Source organism: Silene latifolia, chromosome 11 (genome assembly GCF_048544455.1).
Source record: "Silene latifolia isolate original U9 population chromosome 11, ASM4854445v1, whole genome shotgun sequence".
Classification (NCBI taxonomy): Eukaryota; Viridiplantae; Streptophyta; class Magnoliopsida; order Caryophyllales; family Caryophyllaceae; genus Silene; species Silene latifolia.
The window spans coordinates 136,414,415-136,426,790 of record NC_133536.1 but is presented as its reverse complement, the minus strand read 5'-3'; the positions used below and the strand labels follow the sequence as shown (position 1 = coordinate 136,426,790).

The 12,376-nt window shown below is 39.2% G+C and overlaps 1 non-coding gene across 1 annotated transcript; it reads right to left on the bottom strand.

The window, feature by feature from the left end:
- Nucleotides 1-2,607: 2,607 nt before the first annotated feature.
- On the bottom strand, nucleotides 2,608-2,714 carry LOC141616412 (small nucleolar RNA R71). Its single transcript, XR_012530761.1, has one exon. It is a non-coding gene; the product is annotated as a small nucleolar RNA R71 (small nucleolar RNA).
- Between the last annotated feature and the right edge of the window lie 9,662 nt (nucleotides 2,715-12,376).

Sequence of the window (12,376 nt, the reverse complement as noted above, 5' to 3'; positions counted from 1 at the left end):
TCAATCCCCATGTTGGTTTCCCCTAATTCCCCATTAACCCTAGTTAAGGAAACTACTCACTCATTATCAAGTTTAACATGCTAACAAGGTTGTCAATCATACTAGCAAGGCAAAACATGATGAATAAATGAAAATGATTGATGTGACCATAATTGGCGCATATTTAGCCCCCGAATTACCATTGTTTCCATGCTTTTTAGTGCCTATTTGGGACATTTCTTATCTTTAGTTCTTTGTTTTGCATATTCTTTGAGATTTTGATCCCTTGGTAGGAAAGGAGTAAGAATCTTGCATTTTCATGGCAAAACGAGGCTAAATTGATTGTATTCAATGACCAAGCATCAAGAAGAGACAAGACTAGAAGGCCTTTGTACATATCATAGTAGAAGAACAATGTTGAGAAAAGGATCCTTGAGTCCCCGAGGAAATCCCCAAGGAATTTATGAAGAAAAGGGAAGAAAAGAAGAAGAATTGACGCTGAACTACAATCCGAACGGATTGTACCAAATCCGCCCGTCCGTCCAGCCCAATCCGAGCGTCCCACCTTGGAATCCGCTCGGATTCCCCCAGCACAATCCGAGCGTCCCTCTCCTGAATCCGCTCGGATTCCTCAGCCCAGATCCGGCCGTCCCGACTCTAATCCGCACGGATTTCAGTACAGCACGATTTTCATTCTTCAAGCTACGAAAAGAGAAGCCCTTCTCTCAGAAAATACCGGATTCTCCTTGCTCAACTTAAAAAGTGTAATTACTAGTTTAGCCCTTAGTTAACCCTAATGCATCCTCCCTAATTTTCACTATAAATACCTCATTAGTCTAATTAGAGGAGCATGTTCTTCTTATCAATAATTAGTGTAGTTAATATCAATCAAATCTCTCTTCAATATTGTAATCAAGTATTAATCAAGTTTTAATCCAAGTTTTAGTTCTTTAATCTCTCTCTTGTTCTTCCTTTATTTTGGGTAATTGAAGATTATTTGGGTTATTATTGGGAGATTGACAACCTCTCAATATAGGATTCAAGTACTTCTATTATTCTTGCTTTATTATTGGAATCATTAGTAGGTATAATCTCTTAATCCCTTTTTAATTATTGTTAATTACTTTCATTTATTCATCATGTTTCATTATGATAGTATGATTGACAACCTTTCTAGCATGATCAATATGATAATGAGTGAGTAGTCTCTTAGCTAGGGTTTAATGGGTGATTAGGGGAAACCAACATGGGGAATGATTCATGCTTAAATCAATATGCTTTCATATCTTATTTGCTTGCTTGTTTTGATCTTAATACATGCACATGTTATATTTGATGAAATGCTAAGCCTATGAATCCTTGCATTTACTACCATCTCTTATCTATTCAACTTGACTTGTAAGACATAACCCAACTCGAGTCTTGTTAGACCATGCATGTGTTGAGTAGGGAAGATTAAGTCGACTTGTAGGTGTTGTACAATCTAATCGATTCGGCTCCGGGACCCAAACTTTCCTAGGATTGTAAGATATAACCCAACTCAATCCATCACAACAATAATTGCTTGCTTATAATTTGAGAACATGTTTGTATGATCATATCCCATGATTCCCCTATGATCCCATGACACCCTAGTGCCTTTAATCAATTGTTTACACCCCTTATTTTATTCATCTTGCTAGTTTATTTTCATTGCTATTTTAGTTTAGTAACCTTCTACATCAACCCAATTTGTGACACCCCCTAGACACTACTAGTTACAATAGAATTCTCATTTCAATACCCGTCCCTTGGGATCCGACCTTTACTTGCCTCTTTACTAATTGTAGAGTTGTTTGTGAAGTATAAATTGTGTTTTGTATCGACCATTGACCAACGACCACATATGCTTAATTGTGAACACGAAATGGCCTCGATCAAAAATGGCGCCGTTGCCGGGGACGGTGTTTAATTGATTTAAGATTTCTTTTATTGTTATTAGTTGTGTCTTTTTCACCTTGGGGAAGTAAAAACTCCTCAAGGTTTGTTCTAATTATTTTCGAGTTGTTTGATATTTTGCATGTCTAGAAGGTTACAAAGAGATTTGTTACCTTTTGACCGTGAAATCGAAAGAACCTTGACGAATAATAGGAGACTTGTTAGGAGGAATTTGGGAGGTGTTGGTGAAGTTGTTCAACCCACTAGTGAGTTTGTCAATCCTTTCGCAATAGAAGGAGAAGAGAACCCATTAAACAATACCACACAAAATCCACCTACAATGCCTAAATTCTCGTCACACTCTATACCCACCGAGGAGAATCTACCAAATGGTACTCCTACACCGCAACATCTCACCGGTAATTTTATTGCCAAGTCCTCCTTCATCCAACTAGTTGAGAGGAGCCAATTCGGGGGAATGCCTAGTGAGGACCCTCATTCTCATATGGAAACCTTTTGCGATTATTGTGATGCTATCTCTCAAACGGGCGCGACTCAAGACCAAATAAGATGGGTCTTATTTCCTTTTTCGTTAATCGGCACCGCAAAGCAATGGTTGAAGGGCCTTGATAAGGCCACCCTTGGAATAGATTCTTGGAAGAAGTTGGCTCTAGCTTTCTACAAAAATTCTACCCACCGGAAAAGACTAACATGCTAAGAGCTCAAATTACGGGTTTTAAGCAAAGGGATGAAGAATCTTTGTATGAAGCTTGGGAGCGGTTCAAAGGTATTTGTCGCTCATGTCCTCACCATGGACTTAGCGAATGGTTTTTAGTGCAACAATTTTGGAATGGTTTATATGAAGATTCAAGGAACATTCTCAATATGGGATCAAATGGAATGTTCACCGAAGTTGATGACAATCAAACATGGAACAAAATTGAGGAAATGGCGGTCCATAATTCACAATATAGTAGGCCTCGCAAGGCTACTAGAGGAGGAAAGCATGAAGTGGACTCCGTTACTCAATTGGGTGCTCAACTTAGTGCTCACATTGACACAATCAACTTGAAGTTTGAACAAGCTATGGCTAGACTTGAGGAAAACTCAAAAACATCAAAGCATCATGTCAATGCCATGACGGCATCCTCATCAATCCCAAGTGGGATATGTGAGAATTGTGGAACTTTGGGTCATGACTCAAGTGAGTGTAGGGAACAACCGAACAAGTTAATGCTTTCCAAGCTTACAAAAGTGGTACCCCTTATTCAAATTTTTACAATGAAAACACCAAGTTCCATCCAAATCTCTCATACAAAAGCCAAAATGTTCAAAACCCTCAAACAACATACACTCCACCACCCATGAGAAATCAAAATCAAAGACCCTTTTACAATCAAAACCAAGGTTACCAAAATCAAAATCCATACAATCACCAAAATGACCAAGGTTTTGATGTCCAAAAAGCGGTCCTCCAAATGCAAAAGAATCAACAAGAATTTTTCACTCAAATGCAAAAAGATAGCCAAGCAATGGATACCACCATCAACAACATTCTAGCTCACACCAAGATGTTGGAAACACAATTGACTCAACTAGCATCTTCAAGCTCACAAAGACAAAAGGGGCAATTACCACCTCAAAGTAATCCCCCTAGACATGAAACGGTTAGTGCCATTCACTTGAGAAGTGGTACAAGATATGAGGCACCGAAGAAGCAAGTTGAGGATGAAGTTGTGAAAGCTAGTGAAAATGAAGTTGTTGTGCAAATTCCCAAAGAAGGGGAATCATCAAAAGAAGAAAGTTCAAAGAAAAATGAAGACAAAGCCAAAGAGAAGGAGCCCATTGTGATTAGACTTCCTTTTCCAAGTCGTCAAGCCAAGCCCAAATTTGATGATCAACTTGGAAAGTTCATGGAAATTGTGAAGAACTTAGAAGTCTAAATTCCTTTCACGGAATTAATCAATCACGTACCGGCCTATGCAAAGTACATGAAAGATATCCTCACAAAGAAGAAGTCGATCCGGAAACTTGAGACTATCGCCTTCACTAAGGTGAGTAGTGCAATACTTCAAGGGAGTTCACCTCCAAAGTTAAAGGATCCGGGAAGCTTCTCAATACCGTGTACCATTGGCGACACAACGATCAACAAAGCCTTATGTGATCTAGGGGCTAGTGTGAGTGTCATGCCGTACTCGGTGAGTAAAAGGTTGGGAATGGGAGAGCTTAAATGCACCAATATCACACTTCAAATGGCCGATAGATCGACGAAGACACCATTAGGGATATGGGAAGATGTCCCCGTGCGAATTGGGAAGTTTTTCATCCCGGTGGACTTTGTCATTGTTGATATGGAGGAAGATTCCAACATTCCAATCATCTTAGGAAGACCTTTCCTACACACCGCGGTGCGGATTGATGTGAAACATGGAGAGCTCACTCTAGAAGTGGGAGATGAAAGCATAACTTTTAATCTTGACAAGACCATGAGAGCTCCTCGTTTGCATGAGCCATGTTTCATGATTGATCATTATATAGGAAAGATGAAAGGAAGAAACCGGAACTCCAATGGAGGAAGAAAATTGAAGATGCTCCATTCAAAGAGCAAGTGAATTGTGACAAGGAAAGCTTGCAAAGCTCATCAAAATCAACCAAGGAAGAAGAGGATGGCCTCATTGGCCAAGAGAAGAAATTGGGAGAATTGTCTCCATCTAAGCAAGAGATTTTCAATGATCAACTCAATGAAGTTTGTGGTCTTTGGGACGACGAATTTGAAGGGATCTTAAATCCCTACATTGGGCATGCCATCGATCATGATCAACAACAAGGGGCACGGTCTATTGAGGACCTCTACCATAACAATGAACAAGCTTTTGATTACTTCTTCAAGGTGTTGAGCAACATCAACAACACCTTGGACATGCCCCCTTGACATCTCATCAAGAATGAGAGTTTGGTGGAGTCCTCCCTAAACCACCACTTGTAAATATTTCTAACTCCCTAACTTACATTTCAATTTTTGTATTGCATTTTTGTCATTTTTGGATTTTATTTACTTTGATCAAAATAATTGTCATGAAAAGAGAGAAGTGAGGGAGGGACTAACGATTTCAATTGATGTGTAGTGCTTTACCTTAGTGTGGGGATGGGAATTGCCTAGGCTATTCATGCCTTAGTAGTGCCCCCACAATGAAGAACACAATAAATGAAGAAGAATGGAAGAATGGTAAAGGGAAATGCATTGTGCACGAATGAAGTGAATCCGGGTACAAAGGACCGAGAATCCGAGCGGATTCCCGAGAATCCGCCCGTCTGCAAAGAAATCCGAGCGTCTGGCGAGAAGACGCCCGTCTGGGCTGAGCTGAAATTGCAAATTTCTTGATCTGTTAAAGAATCCGAGCGGATTTACGGAAAGACGCCCGTCTCAGAGAATCCGTCCGTCTTTTATACAAGACGCCCGTCTTGAAGTCAAGAAAACAAAGAAAAATCTCGGGACAAATCCGTCCGTCCCGCACAAAATCCGCCCGTCCCTCAAAAAGAATCCGAGCGGATTCCCCAGAATCCGCCCGTCTCTAGGCGGGATTTTGAAAATTTTGAAGCTGCAGAATCCGCACGGATTGCGCCCAATCCGCACGGATTGTCCCTGCGTTTTGAAATTGTCGACTTCTTTATAACCCACCCCACCTTCATTCATTCATTCATTCATTCATAAACACTACCCTAAACATCAAAACCCTCATCCTCTCCATCACAAAAAGAAAAACCCTCAACAAAATCCACCAAAATCAAATCAAACCATCCTTCAAATAACAAATCAATCACTCCATCTTCAATAACAATCAAAACCAAGAACAAATTCTTCAACCTTTGAGTCGATTTTTGATTTCATAAAGGCAAAGCCTTTCACCTTCAAATCGATTTGGGCATTCTACAAATTGAAGATTTTTGATTCTTTTCTTGGTTAGTTCATCAAATGGCAAGGACAAAGGGTGCAACAAAGGCAACAAAGGCACCAAAAGCAAAGGCTCTCTCTCAAAGGCAAAAAGCTCTCCAAACAAAGAAAGCTTTGGCAATGGTGGTATCAATACCAAACTTGGAAGTGCAACAACAACAACAACAAACTTCTATGGGAGCATCACCTTCTACTCCGTGTCGATCAACTCTTGCATTATCCGGAGGTAACTTTTATTTCCGATACCCATAGAAAGACATTTGCCAAGTTTGCTATGAAATCAATTCAATCCACCAAATTCATATGTAAAGATGCTTTGGAGAAATTGGGTGTTCTTGAACAAACAAAAGCCTTTTTCAATGCCATGGGTTTGAAGAAATTGTTTGAAACAAAGGAAGTAACATACCCCTCCCTTGTCTTGGAATTCTTAAGTTCTTTAAAAGTGACAAAAGTTGAAAATAGGGAAAATCTTGAGTTTCGTCTAGCTAACACTAGTAGACGCATTACCTTTTCGGAATTGGGTGAAATTTTGGGTCTTAGCGATGAAAAGAAATATCATAAGCAATATGGGAAGTATGACCCCGAGCCTCTTTGGGAGGCAATCTCCAGGAAGAAATTTGATGATTTTCATGCTTGTCGTGCTCTTTTGGTCCATCATCCGGGCATAAGAGTATGGCACAAAGTTGTGGGAAATACCATAATTGCTAGGAAAGACACCAATCATTTCACAAGACTTGATTTTATTCTCCTTGAATCGGCTTTGAATATTGGAAGAATTCATACCAAGCCTTACAATTCTTTGAGGCTATTGGTTGATAGATGGCTCCATGTTGATAGTGGGAAGAAGGGTACAACCGTTATTGTTAATGGCGGCCTAGTCACGGTCCTCGCCAAGCACTTTGATCCTAATTTCAATAAGGATAGCAAGTACAAGGCTAAGGAAGGTGGCCATCTTATTGATATGTCTATCATGATTAACAAGTTCAAGTGGGTTGCTCACAATCCCCTTGACACCAAGTATGGGTGGCTTACTAGTGAGGCTCGATCATTCACTTTACCCGCGAAGATTTGTCGTCTAAGTGTCCACCGGACCAACTATTTACTTCCCATATCCGAAGAAGCCGAGTACATCATTCAACAACAAAAGGGTGATCATGAAACCCCCTCCTCTTCCATTGTTATACCGCCTTACCCCTTTGTGTATGAAGAGTTCAAACCGCAAGGAGTTGAAATTGGGAAAGACTATGTCACTCTTCTTATGCAAGCAATGCACAAGCAAGCTTATGAAGATCGGAAGAATGCATATTTGGCTCAATATCCTCCCCTCTTACATTTAGCTAGGCAAGGACTCCTTGATCCATCTTGTCCTTTGCCTAGTTGGGCGGATAAAGAAGCCTTGTTTCCGGGTGCATCTAGGGACGTGGTGGAAGACAATGAGGTTGTTGGAAATGGTGAAGAGATTGATGATAATATTGAGGAAGAAGCAAGTGGAGATGGAGAAAGAGATGGTGAAGATGATGATGAGCAAGATAATGAAGAAAGTGATGAAGAAAGTGCCAAGAAAAGTGGCAATGTGCCCACTTCTCATGAGGGAAGTGATGATGATGATAGCATGATGGAAGACTAGCCTTGGAGACTCCTACACTCCCATGGTTTGTCTATATCTCTTTGTATTTTATTTCATTTTGATCATTGTTGGTTTAGTCCTAGCAACATCAAAGGACTCACACCTCGGTACCATTGAGGTGTTCTTACTTTATTGTTCCCATTTTTGAAAATCCAAAATGACAATCTAGTTTCATGCATAGCATAGTGTGTGCATGAACTACCCCAATGCTTTGACATTAGCAATAGTGTCTTATTTGGTTTGGGGAAGTTAATGCATACACAACGGGAGGTAATCTAAATTATCCTCTCCGTCATAACAAAAACCATGCATCATGTAGTATAGCTTAGTGTAGAATTGCATTTAGTATAGAAATCATGCTTCATTTTTGCATAATTTCCATCATTTTGGCCATTGAGGACAATGCCCATATTAGTGTGGGGATGGGAATTCTAACACTTAACTTTTATTCAAAAACCATAAAAATTGAAAAATTTCAAAAATCAAAAAAAAAATTGAAAAAAATTGAAAAACCAAAAACAAGTTCATTTCCTTTGTATATATTGTCTTGTATATATTGTGTTTGTTTTATCCTTCTTCACTTTGATTGACTACGCCACATCCGAGACATGAGGATATTGAAGACCGCATGGTATGATCTTTCCAATCTCCTTTTTCCTCTTTATGTTAATGACTATGTGACTTTATTTTGATTGATGCGGTATAACAATGTGAACTTAGGACTTGCATTTAGATTGTTTGTCATATTAGTTGGTAGAATCGTTTGCATTAGGATGTGTATATGCTAGTTGCATCATGGCATGTAGTTTGCATGTTAGAAAAATTTTGCGAAACCGTCTACTTGGGAAGCTTGACAAGTGTATATAGGCCCTAGTAGATGCTTTTTATTCTTAAGACTTTGCTTGTTAGAATACTTGTAAAACACCCTAGGATGTGTCATGCTAGTATCCTTTGACCCATGGTTTAAGGCCTAGTCAAGAGTACCTTGTGCTGTGATAACTCCTTGGCTACCGTTTATTCCAAGGTGACCCTTGAAACCATGCATACTTCCATCATTCATCCATGTTCTACCACATTTTTGTCATCAAAGGGAATGGGCACAAAAAGAAATCAATTTGAGTTCAAAGAAATGAAAAGTGAAAGAAAGTTTGCAAAAATGCATCAAATGAAAAGAGGAGCAAAAATAGAACTCCTAAGCTTCAAATACAAGGCACCCTCGTTTCTAATTGGGGTGACTTTGAAAATGTTCAAAAAGAAATGCAAAAAGTTGTCAAGTGTTGAAATGCCAAAAATCAAAAAGAAATGGCAAGAAAGTGTTCTCAAATGTCAAATGCCACAAGAAATTGGGGGGAAAAACAAAAACAAAAGCAAACTCCCAAAAGTGAAACTCAAATATCTATTGATCCCTTTATCCACCGTATCCATTTTTGTGCATGGTAGAGAGGAGACGACCCTTCTTCTTGTCTAGGCAAGAAGGGGAATTCCGCGATCCTCCAGTGTTTCTAACACCATAGGGAGTCTACTCTTGACAAAAGCATTTAACGATTGAGGACAAAGGTAACCTAGCTTGACACCTTTTGGAGGTGATTTATTGGTATCCTTCTAGGCCTAGTAGTTTGAACAAATTGCATCTATGAAGGATTGTGTACCCTTGAATTGCTTCCCTTGTAGATAATTTCCGCCACTTAGATGAGGAAAGTGGCTATTCTTTTTGTAGATGCATCCATTATGTGATTTTATGTGCTTTAATGTTTGGATGTGTCGCCATTTTGGCAAGACCCACCTTGCCTTGCAAGAAGGCATCCTACCTCATGGTTGTCTTGTTGTGAGTTGAAGGGGCGGAGTGAGACCCGCTAATTGTCTCATATCGGCTATTATTATTAGGTTAGGTTAGTATTGGTCCTAGTCTTTGTCACCTCTTTACTCGGGACGAGCAAAGGTTCGATTTGGGGATATTTGATGTGACCATAATTGGCGCATATTTAGCCCCGAATTACCATTGTTTCCATGCTTTTTAGTGCCTATTTGGGTCATTTCTTATCTTTAGTTCTTTGTTTTGCATATTCTTTGAGATTTTGATCCCTTGGTAGGAAAGGAGTAAGAATCTTGCATTTTCATGGCAAAACGAGGCTAAATTGATTGTATTCAATGGCCAAGCATCAAGAAGAGACAAGACTAGAAGGCCTTTGTACATATCATAGTAGAAGAACAATGTTGAGAAAAGGATCCTTGAGTCCCCGAGGAAATCCCCAAGGAATTTATGAAGAAAAGGGAAGAAAAGAAGAAGAATTGACGCTGAACTACAATCCGAACGGATTGTACCAAATCCGCCCGTCCGTCCAGCCCAATCCGAGCGTCCCACCTTGGAATCCGCTCGGATTCCCCCAGCACAATCCGAGCGTCCCTCTCCTGAATCCGCTCGGATTCCTCAGTCCAGATCCGGCCGTCCCGACTCCAATCCGCACGGATTTCAGTACAGCACGATTTTCATTCTTCAAGCTACGAAAAGAGAAGCCCTTCTCTCAGAAAATACCGGATTCTCCTTGCTCAACTTAAAAAGTGTAATTACTAGTTTAGCCCTTAGTTAACCCTAATGCATCCTCCCTAATTTTCACTATAAATACCCCATTAGTCTAATTAGAGGAGCATGTTCTTCTTATCAATAATTAGTGTAGTTAATATCAATCAAATCTCTCTTCAATATTGTAATCAAGTATTAATCAAGTTTTAATCCAAGTTTTAGTTCTTTAATCTCTCTCTTGTTCTTCCTTTATTTTGGGTAATTGAAGATTATTTGGGTTATTATTGGGAGATTGACAACCTCTCAATCTAGGATTCAAGTACTTCTATTATTCTTGCTTTATTATTGGAATCATTAGTAGGTATAATCTCTTAATCCCTTTTTAATTATTGTTAATTACTTTCATTTATTCATCATGTTTCATTATGATAGTATGATTGACAACCTTTCTAGCATGATCAATATGATAATGAGTGAGTAGTCTCTTAGCTAGGGTTTAATGGGTGATTAGAGGAAACCAACATGGGGAATGATTCATGCTTAAATCAATATGCTTTCATATCTTATTTGCTTGCTTGTTTTGATCTTAATACATGCACATGTTATATTTGATGAAATGCTAAGCCTATGAATCCTTGCATTTACTACCATCTCTTATCTATTCAACTTGACTTGTAAGACATAACCCAACTCGAGTCTTGTTAGACCATGCATGTGTTGAGTAGGGAAGATTAAGTCGACTTGTAGGTGTTGTACAATCTAATCGATTCGGCTCCGGGACCCAAACTTTCCTAGGATTGTAAGATATAACCCAACTCAATCCATCACAACAATAATTGCTTGCTTATAATTTGAGAACATGTTTGTATGATCATATCCCATGATTCCCCTATGATCCCATGACACCCTAGTGCCTTTAATCAATTGTTTACACCCCTTATTTTATTCATCTTGCTAGTTTATTTTCATTGCTATTTTAGTTTAGTAACCTTCTACATCAACCCAATTTGTGACACCCCCTAGACACTACTAGTTACAATAGAATTCTCATTTCAATACCCGTCCCTTGGGATCCGACCTTTACTTGCCTCTTTACTAATTGTAGAGTTGTTTGTGAAGTATAAATTGTGTTTTGTATCGACCATTGACCAACGACCACATATGCTTAATTGTGAACACGAAATGGCCTCGATCAATGATTAACAATAATTAAACAAGGTTAAGAGAGAATTATACCTATGAAGATGATTCCAAATAATAAAGCAAAGAATAATAGAAATACTTGATGATTGATGGAAGGTTGTCAATCCTCCAAATAAACCCAAATAATCTTCTAATTACCCAAAATAAATGAAGATCAATAGAGAAATTAAGGAAATATTACGTATTGAGATGTGTATTAAGACTAGATTAAAAGTTGATTCCTGGATTAAGAAAGTATTAAGATAGCATAAAGATTGCTTACTAATTGATTACAACTTGATGATAATCTAGGTAGTACAGAGGGGTATTTATACTAAAGTTTAAGTACAAAAATAAGGGTTACTAAGTGCTTAAATGACTATTAAGACCCTTAAGAAAAGTTGAGGAAATGCTCCTCTCTAGGGAAATGAGCATTTCTGTTTTGCTAGTCCCGTATGGATATGTTCGTCCCGAGCGGCTTTGGTCTTGGCACGTTGGGTTCTGTCCTGTGATCCGAGCGGATCATAGAGGAGACGCTCAGATCCTTTGGCTTCAAGACGAGTGTCTTGACTGGAGGACGCTCGGATGGTGGTGCTGGGAGACGCGCGGATTGGTGGCAATCCGCTCGGATCCTTAGTCAGACAGCTTCTTTTCTCTTCGTTCCTCAACAATCCGCGAGGATCTTGTTGAAGATGCAAGGATCCTTTCATAATTGCCCAATCTACTTTATTATCTACATATGCCATCTAGTATTGTCTTCTCCTTCATGCTTGGTCATTAGATGCGATCAATTTAGCTCAATTTCGCCATATAAATGCAAGGTTAGCTCTCCTTTCCTACCAAGGGGGACAAAACCTCAAAGAATACACAAAATGGAAAACTAAAGATAGGTAATGACCCAATTATGCACTATAAAGCATAGGAACGAGGTAAATTCGGGGACTAAATGTGCTCAAATATGAGTCACATCAAACATCCCCAAACCAAACATTTGCTCGTCCCGAGTAAAGAGGTGACAAAAACTAGGACCCTTATTTAAACTAACCTACTAATATAGCCGATGTGAGACAATTAGCGGGTCTCACTCCACCCCTTCAACTCACAACAAGACAACCATGAGGTAGGATGCATTCTTGCAAGGCAAGGTGGGTCTTGCCAAAATGGCGACACATCCAAGCATTAAAGCATACAAAACAAG